The 15,007-nt window shown below is 63.0% G+C and overlaps 1 protein-coding gene across 2 annotated transcripts in view; it reads left to right on the plus strand.

Annotated features, from left to right (window-relative positions):
* Positions 1-15,007, plus strand: part of GPR153 (G protein-coupled receptor 153) — a 45,764-nt gene continuing 30,757 nt past the window's right edge. For both annotated transcript variants that reach the window (XR_012897277.2, XM_075906344.2), the window contains exon 1: positions 1-510. The gene's annotated coding sequence lies outside the window, so the exon portion shown is untranslated. The remainder of the gene's footprint in view (positions 511-15,007) is intronic.

A 15,007-nucleotide genomic window follows, 5' to 3' on the forward strand; every position in this document is an offset into this window, starting at 1 on the left:
AGCCCGGGGGCGGGGCTCTGGCTTTGCCCCCTTGCCCTGCCCAGGGCAGCAGAGCGGGAGGTGGGGGCTCAGGAGTGCCCCCCCCCGGCTCACCTAGGGATTGTGATTGGCGGGGAGGGGGGATGAGGCCCCTGGAGAAACAGACGCTGTGGCCTGGCCCAGCCAGAGCAGGGGGCGATGCCTGCCCCTCCTGCGCCCCTGCAGCCACATGGAGGGGAGGGGGCTCCTCAGCCTGCCCCCCTCCCGCTTATGGGGGGCAGCAGCAGCGGCCGGGCAGAGCCGTCCCTGCCTCCCCGGGCGGACCCGCAGAGCCAGCCTGGCCGTGCGCCTGGGCACCCGGCACCGTGCGCAGCGCTGCGCCCTCCTGGCCGGGGAATCCCGCCCCGCCCGCCCGCCGCGGGAGGGGGCTCGGCGCCGGGCTCTCGCCTAGGCATGCGCCCTGCCCGCCCCGCCCCCGAGCCGGGAGCCCGGCCACCGGGACAGCCGGCTGCGGCTCCGCCAGCCCGCCAGGTAAGAGCCCAGCGGCCCGGGCTGCGCACCCAGAGCCCCCGCAGACGTGGCTGGGGAATCGCTCCCCGCCCCGCCCCGCCCCGCCCTTTGGACCGAGACGGGCTTGGAACCGGCTCGGACCTTCCTCGCGCTGCGGCCGGCGGGGACCCCGGCTTCGCCCCCGCGCCAGGGGCCGGGTCGCTCCAGCCTTTGTCCGCGGGCAGGAGCGCAGCGCCCCGCGGGGGAGGGCGGGCAGGTCCCCGCAGCCGGGCTGCTGGCGGGGCGGCTCCGCTTTTGCCGAGGGGTGGATGGGGCGGGGGTTCTAGCGGCGCTTCCCCCGAAAGGCTGGGCTGCGAAGGCGCCAGCAGCCGCCCGCGTTCACCCCGGGAGGACCCGTCTGCCCCGGCTCACACAGAGCCAGCCGGGCACGTCTTCCGGGCAGTCCCGGGTGCGCCCGGCCTGGCCACGAGGAGCCTTGGGCAGCCCAAGGAGAGGTCCCCAGCGCCTGGTTTCCACTCCCCAGGGCTGTATTTTCAATTGTCCGTACCCGAGAGAGGGGCTGGAACGGGAGAAGTTAGATGCCGAAAGGGCCTTTTTCGACCGTCCTGGGGTCGGCTCTCCCCGCCCAGCGGTGCGGGCGCTGGTCTGTAGAGACTCAGGCGTGGGGCTTCTGTCATTTCCCGGGGGCGATTCTTCCACAACAAAACAGAACCAACCCCTCCTCTGTGCCTTAACCCTTCCCTGTCCTCACTTCCTCTGGTTCCTCCGCCCTCCAGGGCTGGACAGGGGAGCCAAGTAACAGCAGCTGGCTTTCAAAGGGAAAGGGGTGTTATTGGGGGGGGGGGGGGGGCAAATGGTGCGGTTTTTAGCCGTTCCCTTCGTGTTCTCATCTTGCCATTGGTCGGCTCCTCACAACCGGCTCCCCGTGGACTGACACCAGCGCAGCCCGGCGCTAACTGGCACGGTCTGGAACGGGGGCAGCGCGCTCTGGCGCTAGAAATCGCTGCTCGGGGTGGTCTGGCCTCCCATTGCCATGAAGGATCCAGACGGGGGTGGAGAAGGTTTTAATCGGCTGTGCCAGTGAGGTCGCTGGGGGACTAGCGTGGAGGGCAGAGAGAGACCAGATGGGGCCGGGGGATGAAACGCAGCCGGGGCGGGAGCTGCCCGCGGGGCGGCAGAGGAACGCAGGCCGACGTGCTGGGCGCGCCCTGGGGGCGAGGGCAGGCCGGCAGGGAGGCCGGAGTGTGCGGTGATGTGGCCAGGGACTGCTCTGGAGGAATGATCCGGCCTGGGCACCGGGCTGCTGGGAAATGCGGCTCCGTGGCGCAGTCGGGAGCGAGGCGGGAGATGGGTGGGGGCAGGGCTGAGCAGTGGGTGCTCCCCAGGGCTAAGGATGCACTGGCGGGATAAAGCCAAGTGGCGCGTGCGAGCCGCGAGGAGGCCGAGGAACTCCCAAGCGGTGCGTGAGGCCGAAGGGCGTTTCGGACACGAACGGCACTGGCTGCTCTCGGGCTGCGGGCCAGCGTGTGGCTCATACTTGGGCCGCCGGTTCGGCAATGGGGCTCGCCCCCAGGGCCCGGTATTTGCAGAGCGGCCTGGGGGGTGTAATGGGTCGTTTCCAGCTGTCACTCCAGGAACTGTCCTGCTAGTGTCCCAGGAGCTGCCGGAGGGCTTGGCCGGTGTCTGGCAGGAGTCAGCGTGTTCCTGGCACTGCGCAGGGCAGACCACCCGGCCTACGCGCCTGTTCGGAAAGTCTTCCGGAGAGCTCGCGTGCTCCCCACCCGCCAGGACGCGCCGCTTCCCTAGGCGGGCCTGCCCCTCCACCAGCAAACGCGCAGACAAAAAATTCCTAACTGTCAGGGTGGTCAAATATTGGAATAAATTGCCAAGGGAGGTGGTGGAATCTCCCTCTCTGGAGATATTTAAGAACAGGTTAGATAGACATCTGTCAGGGATGGTGTAGACGGAGCTTGGTCCTGCCTTGAGGGCGGGGGGCTGGACTCGATGACCTCTCGAGGTCCCTTCCAGTCCTATGATTCTATGATTTCCTCTTGCGGTGCGGGTGGCCGCAGGCCGGGTCCGAGAGCGCTGAGGTGGTGCTGCTGAGTGTGGGGTTTCCCTGCAAAGGGGGGTGCTGAGGCCTGCGGTGATCACGTGGAAATGGGCTTTGGGAGAAGCTCGCCGTGGCCTGTGCTGTAAAATCACTCGGCTCCCCCCGCCTCGACTTCGCCCTCGGTCCGTTCCCTTGCAGGGCAGACGTGGGGCTGGACCCCCCATCCCAGCCTTTGGAGCGTGAACGCGGCCGGGTTTGGCTCGGCAGTGACGTGGGCCCCTGGGCGAGCGGCTCTGATGTCTCTGAACCGTTCCAGAGCTGCTGCTGCAGCGGGCGCTGCATTCAAACACGTGGACCCGTTGGCGGTTGGGCGAGCAGCCCCGGGCAGGGCAGACGGCCCCGCTCCACCCCGCGCGCTTGGCAGAAGGGGCGTCTGCTTTTGTAAAAGCCGGTTGTGTTAGGAGATTTCTTCCTGCTCCTCTCCCGGCCTGCCCCTCCACCAGCAAACGCGCAGACAAAAGGCCAGCTCGCCTCCTGGGGCGCTCCCGCGCACTGCGCATCTCCAGTGCTGCCCGGGGGCCACAGAGCGAGCAGGCTACCCCTCAGGAGCGTAGTTCGCGCTCCCTTAACAGCTGTCTCCCGCTGCTCAGCGTAGCTGCTCTTGTGCCTGGGCTGGACGTCGCTGACATGCTGGGAAGAATCCAGTGCAGCTTTGGGGTCTTCTCTAGGCCCACGTGTGACCCCTTTGGCTAAGCGGCAGTTCAGAGCCTGCATCCCGGGGGTGGGGAACCTCAGGCTCAGGGGCCGGATGCAGCCTCCAGGTTGCCTGAATCCAGCTCCCTCCTCCACTTGTGTGTGACCCTACCCTTCCGACTGATTTTTCTGTGGGTCAGCAGCCCCTGATCCAAAAAAAGTTCCCTGCCCCTGGGGTATAAAGATGGGAATAAGCTGCTCTGTTGTAGAGCAGGGATGTGAATGGGTACCCTAGTGACTGGTTACCCGGTAAGTGTCATCCTTCCAGGGTACCAGTTAACCGGTACCTGGGAGCAGCCCCGCCCGCAGCCAGCTGGTTGCTCCAGCCCCACAGGGGTCAGAAGCAGAAGCCCCCACACCCCCCCCCCAAGTCACAAGTAGGTACTTCCTGGCAGTCTCTTTCAGACGGGGTGCAGGGAGAGGCAACCGCCTCTAGGCCAGGAGACGGGCTGGGAATGCTGATGTGCTGTAATAGGAGGTTTTCCTACTGTTCAGGGAGACCCTGTGGGCTCCTGCCCTGTTTCCTCCCCTTGCTAACGCCCCTCGCGGCAGGGCTCCTTGCTGGGAAACTGGACGGTGGTTTGCCCGAGGGCTACGTGAATGTCAGCCTTAAGGTGGGGTCCACTCCCACGCGGGGCCTTCAGGCTGAGGGGCCCAAATTCAGGCCAGCCGGACCATTGCCTTGTTGCAACATACGTTCCGGTCACTGGGCCCTGAGTTTTTGTGCCTGTCGCTTCTCTTGGTGGCTTCCTGAGTTCTGCAGCTCTGGCACGGCCTGCGTAATGAGCGAGGCTGCTGGGTTTCATTAGCCTCTTCCGGGTGGGTTTCCAGAGAGGGTAATATTGGCATCGTTTGAGTTTAATATTTAATGCGATCTGTAAAAACAGCAGCTGCAGCCGATCAATAGGAAGAGAGCTCAGGTAATGCATTGGCCGCGCAGCGGAGTAGCGCCGGCTCTGTCACGTGCCCTTAACTACAGCAGCCAGCGAGCAAAGCCCGAGTCTTGTTTACATGGGCCATGCCGAGTGCCGGCGCTTTCGTGTCCTGAGGGGATTGGAAATGAAGGCGACATTTACGAGAGAACCGGCTTGTTCTTGCCTGTTCTCAGCCGCTTTGGCCTGGATCGATGGCTTTGTCCTGCTGCCCTCGTCAGATCGTTGCCAGACGCCTGTGCTGCCTTTCGCCCGCTCCCGTAGGACTGCTCCGGGCTTTCTCCTGCTGGCCGGGCCGGCGGGCACTGGGGGGTTCTGCCGGGTTCTGCATCTCTTGCTCGGAGCAGCTAAACGTGGCCAGCCGAGCCTGGCTGGGACTTCCTAGCCCCTTATCCGTGCAGTAGCTCACCCACCGGCCAGTCCTGGGGCACAGCAGCCGCGCCGGGGAGGCTGCCGTCAGACACGGGTGTGACGTAGTGGGGGTAATTGCTGGGCTGTGGTGACCCCTGCTGTCTGGAGCAAGACCCAGCAGGGAAAACCTGGCTAGGCAGAGATAAGGCCAAACTGGTTGAACCAGTGGCCAGACACCCCCCATGGAGCGGAACAAAGGAAGGTGGAATGCTGCCCTGACTGCGGGGGCAGGGCTGGAGGGGAATTTAGTTAGACTGTGGAAGAGCATGGAGGAGAGCCTAGGGGAAGGGGCTGGAGTTTAGGGGCCCAGTCTCCCCCATCTCAAGGGGGCCTGAGGCATCCTAGCCCAGTTCCTGTAACCAGATTACATCTGTGCTGCGCTGTGCTGGAGGAGCAATAAACCACCCTCAATTCCACTGGCTGGTGCAGTCTGTTTGTGCCATTTCGGGGTGCAGGAGACGGGGAACCCCCAACGCGCCGTCACACTGGTGTCAGAAGTGGGATCCACGGCACCCCGTGGATGAAGCTTCCAGCGGCGAGCGACAAGGCGCAGTAGAAGCAAGAGCCCTGGAGCCAGGCGTGCTGGAGACAGAGCGAAGCGGTTCCTGGGAATCGTGGGGCGCTGCAGCAGTAGACTGGTGAGTCTGCACCGAGGGGCCCAGCGGGCAGATGGCCTACGCCCGACTCTTGAAGGCAGAGCTGGTGGGGCTGTGCAGAGAGAGGGGCTTGCCTGTGCAGAAAGCAACCAAGGCCCAGCTGATTGCTCAGCTAGAAGAGAACGACCAGCCACAGGGCCAGGATCTTGTCCCCAGGGGAAGCAGCCAGACCCCCCCTGAGAGTGTGTCAGGCTCAGAGAGGGGGAGGAGCGCTGGAACCCACAGGAGAGATGAGACAGCTTCCCCCAGGAGGCCTGCAAGCTGCAGCCCATCTAGGGCAGGGGCCAGCCAAGCAGAGCTGCGGCGGCTGGAGATCCAGCTGCGGATCAAGGAATTGGAAGTAGAGGACCGAGAGAGGGATCGCCAAGATCGAGAGAGGCAGCGGCAGCATGAGCTGGCCATGGCAGAGCGGAGAACCGGCGGGGCACCGGCTGCGCCAAGTGCGGATGGGCCCCAGGGTCCCAGGACTGCCAGACGCTTGGAGAGGCTCATGGTGGCCCAATTGAAGGACATGGGTGACATAGACGGGTTCCTCAGCTCCTTTGAGAGGGCCTGTGGGCTGCAACGGGTTCCCCCAGCTGACTGGCTGCAGGAGCTCATCCCCGCACTGAGCCAGGAGGCGGCCGGAGTGCTCAGTCAGCTGGAGGACCTACAGCCCGGGGATTACAACCGAGTCAAGGAGGCCCTGCTGCACAAGTTCGGGCTGACCCCCGAGATGTACAGGAAGAAGTTCCGGGGGGTACAGAAAGGGCCACGGGAGACCTATGTGGACCTGGCCTCCCGCCTGGCGCAATACTGCCGCAAGTGGGTGTCTGGAGTCGGAGCCCAGACCGCAGAGGAGCTGCTCAAGCTGGTCATGATGGAGCAGTTCTATGAAGCGTGCCCACCCAAACTGAGGCTGTGGCTCAAGGACCGGAGACCAGAGAACCCCCAGGAGGCCGGGAGGCTGGCGGATGAGTTCACGGAGAGCCGGTCCGGGTGTGAACGGGAGTCCCGGAGAGAAAGGGAACCGCGCAGAGACCGGATCTCGGCTGAGCGACGGAGGGAGTCAACTACGGGGCGAGACCAAGGAACAGGTCGTCTGCGCCCCAGAGAACCAGCCAGGGCCTGGACAGAGACAGCCCAAAGCCTAACTTGCCAGCGCTGTGGGCAAAAAGGCCACAAGAGGGCTCAGTGCACCAGGTCCCGGGACCGGGGACTTTCCAGGGTTAACTGGCTGGGGCGGGAGGAAGGGCAGGCTGCCCCAGAGGCAGGGGCTGGCAGGCAAACCTCAGCTCAGAGAGAGGGGAAGGATGCTCAGTGCACCTCCCCTGGGAGGTCTGATTCTCAGGAGGCGGATTTCTCCGTGTACCGGGTGGGGGCAGGACGGCCCCTGCGGAGCGAGTGCCTCATACCCCTGGAGGTGGATGGTAGGAAGGTGACGGGCTTCTGGGACACGGGGGCGGAGGTGACTCTGGCCCGATCCGACATAGTGGCCCAGGAGCGGATACTACCCCACGCGCAGCTGACCCTGAAGGGCATAGACGGGTCCCCGTTTAAGGTGCCTGTAGCCAGGGTGCATCTGAAATGGGGGGCCAAGGAGGGCCTCAAGGAAGTGGGGGTGCACCCGCACTTGCCCACCGAGGTGCTGATGGGGAATGACCTAGAGGAGTGGCCCCATGGATCCCAGCGGGCTCTAGTCCCTACCCGGAGCCAGAGCCAGCGGGGGGCCGACAACGTGGGTCCAGGGAAGGACTCCTGGCAGCGTCCTCAGGGTCCCATCCCAGTGGACACGGGGTCCAGCCAGGCTGGGACTCCGGACCTAGGCAGAGGTGGGGGACAGATCCCGATCCCTGCCTCAGCAGCTGAATTCCAGGCTGAGGTGCAGGCAGACCCCTCCTTGCAGAGGCTGAGGGACCAGGCTGGCCTCCATGCAGCTCAGCCCCGGGGGAGAGGTGGCCAGGAGAGATTCCTGCGGGAGCGTGGGCTCCTGTTCCGTGAGTGGCTCCCCCCCAGGAAGGCGAGGGCATGGGGTGTCCAGCGGCAGCTGGTCGTCCCCCGAAAGTATCGCCTCAAGCTGCTGTATTTGGCCCACGATGTCCCCGTTGGGGGCCACCGGGGGATCCGGAGCACCCGGCTGAAGCTGCTCCAGCACTTCTATTGGCCAGGAATCTTTACAGCCGTGCAGCGGTACTGCCGGTCCTGTGACTCCTGCCAGAGGGGCGGGAAGGCCCAAGACAGGAGGAAAGCGGCTTGGGGGTCTCTACCCCAGATAGACCCTCTGGGCTTGCTGAGAGAGTTATGGGAGGGGAAGACCTCCCTGGATGGAGCTTCGGGGGTGGAAGCCGCCCTGGCTGTCCAGAGAAGGTTCACTGGGCTCATGGCCCCGGCCCGAGAGACCCTGGCCAGAGATCAAGGCCAGCGGAAGGGTGGGTGTGACCCCCGAGGACAGGCCTGTGCCAGTCGCCCTGGAGCGGGGCGGCGAGTGGACAGAGGGAAGCCAGCTCATGTGGGGCCTTGCCACGGCCGGCCTGAGTCAAGGGGAGCACCCATGTCCCCGGGGCGGGTTCCCACGCAGAGGACCCGAACTTCCCTAGGTCACGAGCGGAGTGACCCTGCTCAGTTCGCTCTCGGAGGGGGGAGAACTGTGACGTAGTGGGGGTAATTGCTGGGCTGTGGTGACCCCTGCTGTCTGGAGCAAGACCCAGCAGGGAAAACCTGGCTAGGCAGAGATAAGGCCAAACTGGTTGAACCAGTGGCCAGACACCCCCCATGGAGCGGAACAAAGGAAGGTGGAATGCTGCCCTGACTGCGGGGGCAGGGCTGGAGGGGAATTTAGTTAGACTGTGGAAGAGCATGGAGGAGAGCCTAGGGGAAGGGGCTGGAGTTTAGGGGCCCAGTCTCCCCCATCTCAAGGGGGCCTGAGGCATCCTAGCCCAGTTCCTGTAACCAGATTACATCTGTGCTGCGCTGTGCTGGAGGAGCAATAAACCACCCTCAATTCCACTGGCTGGTGCAGTCTGTTTGTGCCATTTCGGGGTGCAGGAGACGGGGAACCCCCAACGCGCCGTCACAACGGGTTGCAGAGAGGGGGTGTGATGGAGACGAAAGGCGCCTGGCCCGGCTGTCAGCTTCAGCAACACAACGCTAATTGCGGGTGCCTTGGCTCCCGGCTTTTCTCTGCTCCTCCACTGGTGAATGGCCGAGTGGCTCCCCTGGAGACGCCCCTCTCCTGTTTGTCTGACCACCTGGCGCCTCGCCAGGAGCCCAGGCTTGGAGCTCTCCTGTCCCTGCCCCTTTGCTTCGCTCCCTTGCGGTAGGCGCCAGGTTCGGGTGGGCCAGGGGCGACAGAACTGTAACTAAATGCTACTAACAGAGCCAGGGCTGCAGAGAGTGGCACGCAGGCCCACGCCCTGCCCCACGCCCTGCCCCACCCCCGTTCAGCGGCCGCCGTGTTTTGGAGCCTGTCACTGGGCTAGGAGGCCACGGCGAGTCCTTTCCTGGTTTCTCGCGGAGCGGCCGCAGGAGCGGGAACCGTCACTCTTGCTTTCCCACCGTTTTTCTTTCCGAAAAGTGTTTCCCGGCGCGGCGAGTTTCCAGAGAGCAAACGTCTCGCGCTTCCCGCCCGTCCTGCCGGCACGTTCCTACCCCAGCTGCCGACAGCACCGAAGAGCCGCGCCGGCACGGACAAGACGCCGGCGCGTGACAAGCTCTGCCGGTGCGGCTCTGGGAGTAACTAGCACTTGGCTTGGCCAAGAGCTTCAGAACCTCGTGGCCATCTTCGGGCATTCAGACGCTCTGTGCGCAGGCCAGTGGGCTCTGGAGCTGGCATCCCCTGGAAAGGGGAATTATGAATCCCTGAGAAGCGGAGTTGCCTGCCAGAGAGCAGGGAGAATAGGAATGTGCTTCTCGGATACGCGTGGCGTGAGCCTTCCTGCAATCGGCGGGACTGGAGTGTTCATTGAGCACCAAAAGGACTTTAGCAGCAACACTGGCATCTTTCACCTGCGCTGCCCTGGGTTGCGTCCTCCCCCCCCCCCAATCCTAACGAGGAGCAGGCCTGCTCCCACCGCCTGCCCTGAGCGGGTCGCCCCGTCGTCAGCTCAGTCCCATCCAGTCCCCTTCCGGGTCCGGGTGGGGGAGACAGGGCTGGCTGAAGAAAGTGCTGCTGAAGCTGCTCTTGGTTTCACCTCCTGGATCGAGGGGGAAATCTGTTGTGGCCAGACCCGGAGTAGCGCCCTGGTAACAGCTTTTCAACCAGCCTACTACTGAGATGTGCCAGGCCAGCCTCGACCCCGTTCTGCTGGCCTGGGAGGGCGGAGAATTCCCAGGCTTCGTGGGCCAACCACGGCAGGCTTCGCGGTGCCACGAAGACCCCTGTGTATCCTCCTCTGTCCCACAATCAGCCCAGTGTGGGAAAACTGGCAAAACCCCCTTGTGCGCTTTTGATTGTCCTCTGCTTGTGTGGCTGGGCCCTGCAGATAGGACGTGGACAACGTTCCCCTTTGAGTTTCTGAAATCCCTCTTGGTTTTACCTTTCCTTTCTCATTGTCTGCTTGGTTCCCCCCGTGTAAGGGGGTTGGGGGTGTTGCTAACAGAAGCCATGGTGTTGGCCAGTGGTGCCAATAACCCTTAGTAAGATCATCTAGGAGGGGCAGTGCCTTGTTTTGGGGTAATTCGAGAACGCAGGGACCTGTAAGTCGGGTGCTTGTAGGTGGAGAAAGTTTGGCTTGAGAGGCAGGTGGAAACATGAGATTGCCTGAGGGAGCGGCAGGCAGACCCCGACGGAGGGCTATGCAGGGGCCCCTTTGCTTGGTCGTGTTTGTAGACGGGAGCTGATGGAAATTGCACCCCGCCCGGCCTGACCCCGTGTACGTGGGTGAGCCGTTCCGTGTGGTTAAATACGTGTCACTCAGCTAATGTCTAGGGGATTATTATACATCGTTAGTGAATAATGAATCTTTCATACCCTCAAGTGTCACTCATTCCCAGAACCGCGCCGTGGGGCTCCGCCGCCTTTGTTCCAGCTAACTGGCAATTACGGAACGGAAGAAGGGGAGGCGTCCTCGCGCTGCGTTCTTGCTGGGAGGGGCAGGAGGCAAGGGAGGAAGACCGCCCCTTCGGCCCTGGTGGGGATTCCCAGGAACATTACCGGGCTCGGACGTCTCGCCGGCGCTGGTCCGGCGCAGCTCTCTGGCGGGCTGAGCTGGGAAGGCATTGTGTCCTTGCTGAGACGATGGTGGCACCTGAACACTGAGGAGACCGAGGATCTGACCAAACGTTTGGGGGGGTCTGTAGCCAGCCTGGAAGAGCTGCTGTTGGCGGACACTGCTCTGAGGCTTAATACTCTGTTCTGTCTTCTGTCCTCTTCCCCTTCTGCCTCTCAAAATGCCCCGAAGGAACGTTAACCCGTCGAACGCCCCGTGCCGCAGAGAGCCGGCACCTCCGGATCGGGGCGGAGATTCTGCCTTCCGTCGGCCTCGTGGGCCAGGCACAGCGAGAGCTCTGTCACCGGCACGCGGCGAGGGCTTCGGCCACAGGGGAGCAGGGCGCACGCTGAAGGCTGAATTTCCCGGATTCTGTGGCTGGGGTGTAGCCTTTCCCCTCGCTTTTGTGCCGTTTCCTGCAGGGCCTAGCGTCCTGCTGGCTGCTGTACAACAGCTGGGGTGCGGGTGCTGGCGGGGCCCTGTGCACAGCGCAGCGATCTGTGCGGTTGCTTTTTTTTCCGTCGTTCTCTTTTCAGGAAGAAAACGCAGGTTTTTCCGGGTGGAAAGCCAAGGGTAGCTCCCTGGCGCTCGGCAGAGCGGCGGACTCTCGCTTTCATTCATCCTGCGGCAATCAAAGGGGCCCTCGTGGCTTCCGTCCTGCGGAGCAGTAACACGGGTGCTGCACAGAGGCGCTGTGCCTGGCCTAACGTCCAGCTCGCCCCGGCCAACCGCCCCAGGGGCTCCGAGGCAGCCGGGAAACAGGCGTTAGGCCCGGGCAGTGGGGGGCAGTTCCCTCTGGAGGCGGGAACCCCCTGTGACCCCAGACACTGCCTGGGAGCAGGAACAAGCGCTCAGCCTGTCAGCACTTTGGCCAGTTTGCTGCGGGGGGGGGAGCATCACCCACAGAGAGCTGGTTGTGCAGCCATGAAAGTAACTGAAATGTCTGACGGGTGCTGGAGCTCTCCAGCGAGGGGGGTTCCACCGCCGCCCGGGCCGCCCGTTGCAGAGCTTAGCAGCTCCGAGCGCTAGGGAGTGTTTCCTAGGAGCAGGATCTCCTGCGGTGGCGGTGAAGCCCGTCACTTCCTGTTCTCCCTCTGGCGCCCATGGCCCTCCGGAGAAGCGCCCTCACCCGAGCCGAGACTCTTCTAGATGCTCCCTCGGTCTTTCCTCAGGACTCACCGTGCCCGGCTTCTTCACCCTGTCTGCACAGGTCGGGCTTTCTAAACTTTTCTCCCTCCGGTTGCTCTCCTTCCTCGCGCACACGCTGCTCCGGTGGGGCCGAGGCCAGCGAGACGTCCCCTCCCGTATCTGACACGCAACACGCGCCGGCAGATGCACCACGTTGTTGACTCTCGTTCATTTGATAATCCCAGACGCTTTTTGGCTGAACTCCGACCTCACCAGTCACTTCCCATTTTGCAGGGGGGCAAATGGTTTTTCCTTGTCTTGACTGAATTTCCTCTTGCTGAATTCAGACCGATTCTCCAGTTTGTCCAGGTTGTTTCGCATCCTGCCTCAGTGCTTGCTGGGGATGGCAAGGTGTAGATGACTGCGCTGTTCTCCGATAAGCCTGGGCTTATTGGTTAATCCTGTTGACCACTCACACCCCCCTTGCTTCCTCTGTATCAGAGACAGCAAGGTGGGGGGGAGGTGGGAGCCGGTGCCTGTGAGGAGCTGGCTTTAAGCAGGTTCCCCGTGAGCACCGGATCCGCCTGCTCTGATAGAGAGACAGCAGCGCGGAGGGGGAGGGGGGCAGGTGGGAGCTGATACGCACGGCTCTACGGACCCTCCTGCCCCCCCTTGCTGCCTCCCACAGAGGTGCGGGGGGGACAGGCAGGAGCTGGTGCTGGGGGGAGCCGGCTTTCAAGCCAGCACCCCCTGCAGGACCGGCTCTGTAGTGCCCCTTGCCCACCCTGCGCGCTGCTGCCTCCATCAGGAGGGGGTCCGGGCGTGCCGCAGACAGAGGCTGCTGTGTCTGTATCAGAGGCAGCAGGGCACCAGCCAGCCGGTTTGCGTGTGAAGCTGATTTTTAAACTGGCTCCCTCGCGGCCCAGCTCCCGCCTGGCACCGCACACAGCTGCCTCTGAGACGCAGCCCCTGGTTGCTAGGGGGCGCCCCGGGAGTAGGGCCGGAGCGCACTGGCTGCCCGCCCCGCCCCCGGGGACTGTCGAATAGTCGTGTAACCGCTACCGTTCGATGTGCTCACACGGTGTTCGGTTGCCCGAGTTCCTGGGCTGGGAAGCTGCCCGGGTTCGCTGTCATGACGAATGGCCCCGCTCCAAGCTCTCTGCTCTCAAAGGCCGTAATGGCGCCGCACGGGTGGGCTGACACGGTTTGTGCCACCGCCGTGTGGTCACGGAACGGGCCCCTCCGCGGCGCTGCATGAGCACGTGGCAAGGAGGCGCCTCTCTGGAGCGGCAGCATCATGTCCCATTTCACTCTGGTCCCCGCTGCCCTAGAGTGCAGGGCTCCGTGCCCTGGACATGGTGGCGCTCCGGATGCAGCCCTCGTGAGGCGCAGTCACCCCGGACGCGTGGCCCTTGTGTGTGGCACGTGAAGGTCGCTGGCCAGCGGCGGGCCCGGCTACACTACCTCTGTAGCGTGCGGAGGCCTTGCCTTGTTGCTGCAGCGGCTGCCTCGGTTTCCCTCGCCAGTCTCAGTGCTAAATCAAAACTCCGTCTCTTCTGGGATAGTGAATCCACTCAGAAGGGCCAAGCCCGTGGCTGCTCCGGTCCTAGCCTCTGTCCCAGGCTTCTCCCTGCCCCTCCCTCCCTCAGAACCGCCAGCACCTCGGCTGTCCCTGGGGCCCATTTCCTGCTCCTGCTCCCACCCCTCTGGGCTAAATCGTGTCCTTGCACAGACCAGCCGAGTGACCTGGGCACTGCGGTGCCTGGGTTGCCTTCCCATCTGGGGGCGCAGTGGGTGCTGGGGAGGCAAGAGGTCAGCCCATGGGATCTGGCTGTGCCTTCTGGCTCTGTCTTCTGAAAGGAGACTCAAGGAGCTTGGCTTGTTTCTTTTAACCAAAAGAAGGCTGAGGGGAGACATGATTGCTCTCTCTAAATATATTAGAGGGATAAATACCAGGGAGGGAGAGGAATTATTTAAGCTCAGTACCAATGTGGACACAAGAACAAATGGATATAAGCTAGCTAGTAAGAAGTTTAGACTTGAGATTAGAGGAAGGTTTCTAACCATTAGAGGAGTGAGGTTCTGGAACGGCCTTCCAAGGGAAGTAGTGGGGGCAAAAGATCTATCTGGTTTCAAGATTAAACTAGATGGGTTTATGAAGGGGATGGTTTGATGAGATAACATGATCTTGGTAACTAACTGACCATTCATTATCAGTGGGAATAGGCCAATGGAGGGATGATAGGAGTTACTATAGAGAACTTTCTGGGTGTCTGGCTGGTGAGTCTTGCCCACATGCTCAGGGTTTAGCTGATCGCCATATTTGGGGTCAGGAAGGAATTTTCCTCCAGGGTAGATTGGCAGAGACCCTGGAGGTTTTTCCCCTTCCTCTGTAGCATGGGACATAGGTCACTAGCGGGAGGATTCTCTGCAACTTGGGGTCTTTGAACCATCGTTTCAAGGACTTCAATATCGGAGATCTAGGTGAGAGGGTTATTCTAGGAGGGGTGGGTGAGATTCTGTGGCCTGCACTGTGCAGGGGGTCAGACTAGATGATCATAATGGTCCCTTCTGACCTTAAAGTCTGAGTCTATGAGTCTGTCGCCCCAGGGAGCAAACCCAGCAGGAGTCGCCCTGCGTTAGGAGAAGGCCACGAGTGTTTGGAATCGCGGGGTGCCGATGGTCCTGGTGAGGACGAGCTGCCAGTGAGCCGGTTGCTGGACTGGAGATCTCCAAACCCGGGGGTGACTGGCAGGCACAAAGTGGTGGGTTCCCACCGTGCTGTGTTTGCAGATGCCTACCCCATTTGGACTGGCAGGCGGGCCCCTTGAGCAGTCCTAGCCACCGGGGCCGGTGCAGGACAGGCTGAAAGCCGGGATGCAAGGATATGTCTGGCGAGTGAGGTCCAGCCCTAGCACGGGCGCCTGGGGGTTGTTACACACGGACCCATTTCTTTCCAAATTCTTCCTCCCGGTCGCGCTCATACTAAGGGACGGCGCTCGCCCTCGCTTTCACGGCAGCCATATCTCGGGTGCAGAGCTGGGCCGGGTGGCTGCCTTGGGAAGGGGGCCATGGCACAGCCAGTGCACTCGGGCCAGGCTGGGCCGAGAGACAGGCCTGCGGCGGCCTGAGGGCAGGGTCAGCGTTGCCCGGTGCCGGTGGTTCTGGGGAACAGGCACAAAGCAGGCTGTCTCACACTCAGGGCCGGTAGGGCGACCTGGTACCCTGGGCAGCATCCCATTCCCCCAAAGGGCAGCTCCCGCTGTCGCTGTCAAATCCAGAGCAGTAGGCTGGCCAGGGACAGTCACCGGGAGCCTCCTGCGAGGCCTGGGACGACACCTGAGCCCCCAGAACCTGCTTGGCCAGCCCGGGGCAAAGGCAGGGCCTTTTATCGCCCCC

The sequence above is a fragment of the Pelodiscus sinensis genome, chromosome 24 (genome assembly GCF_052426305.1).
Source record: "Pelodiscus sinensis isolate ZL-2025 chromosome 24, ASM5242630v1, whole genome shotgun sequence".
Taxonomy (NCBI): Eukaryota; Metazoa; Chordata; order Testudines; family Trionychidae; genus Pelodiscus; species Pelodiscus sinensis.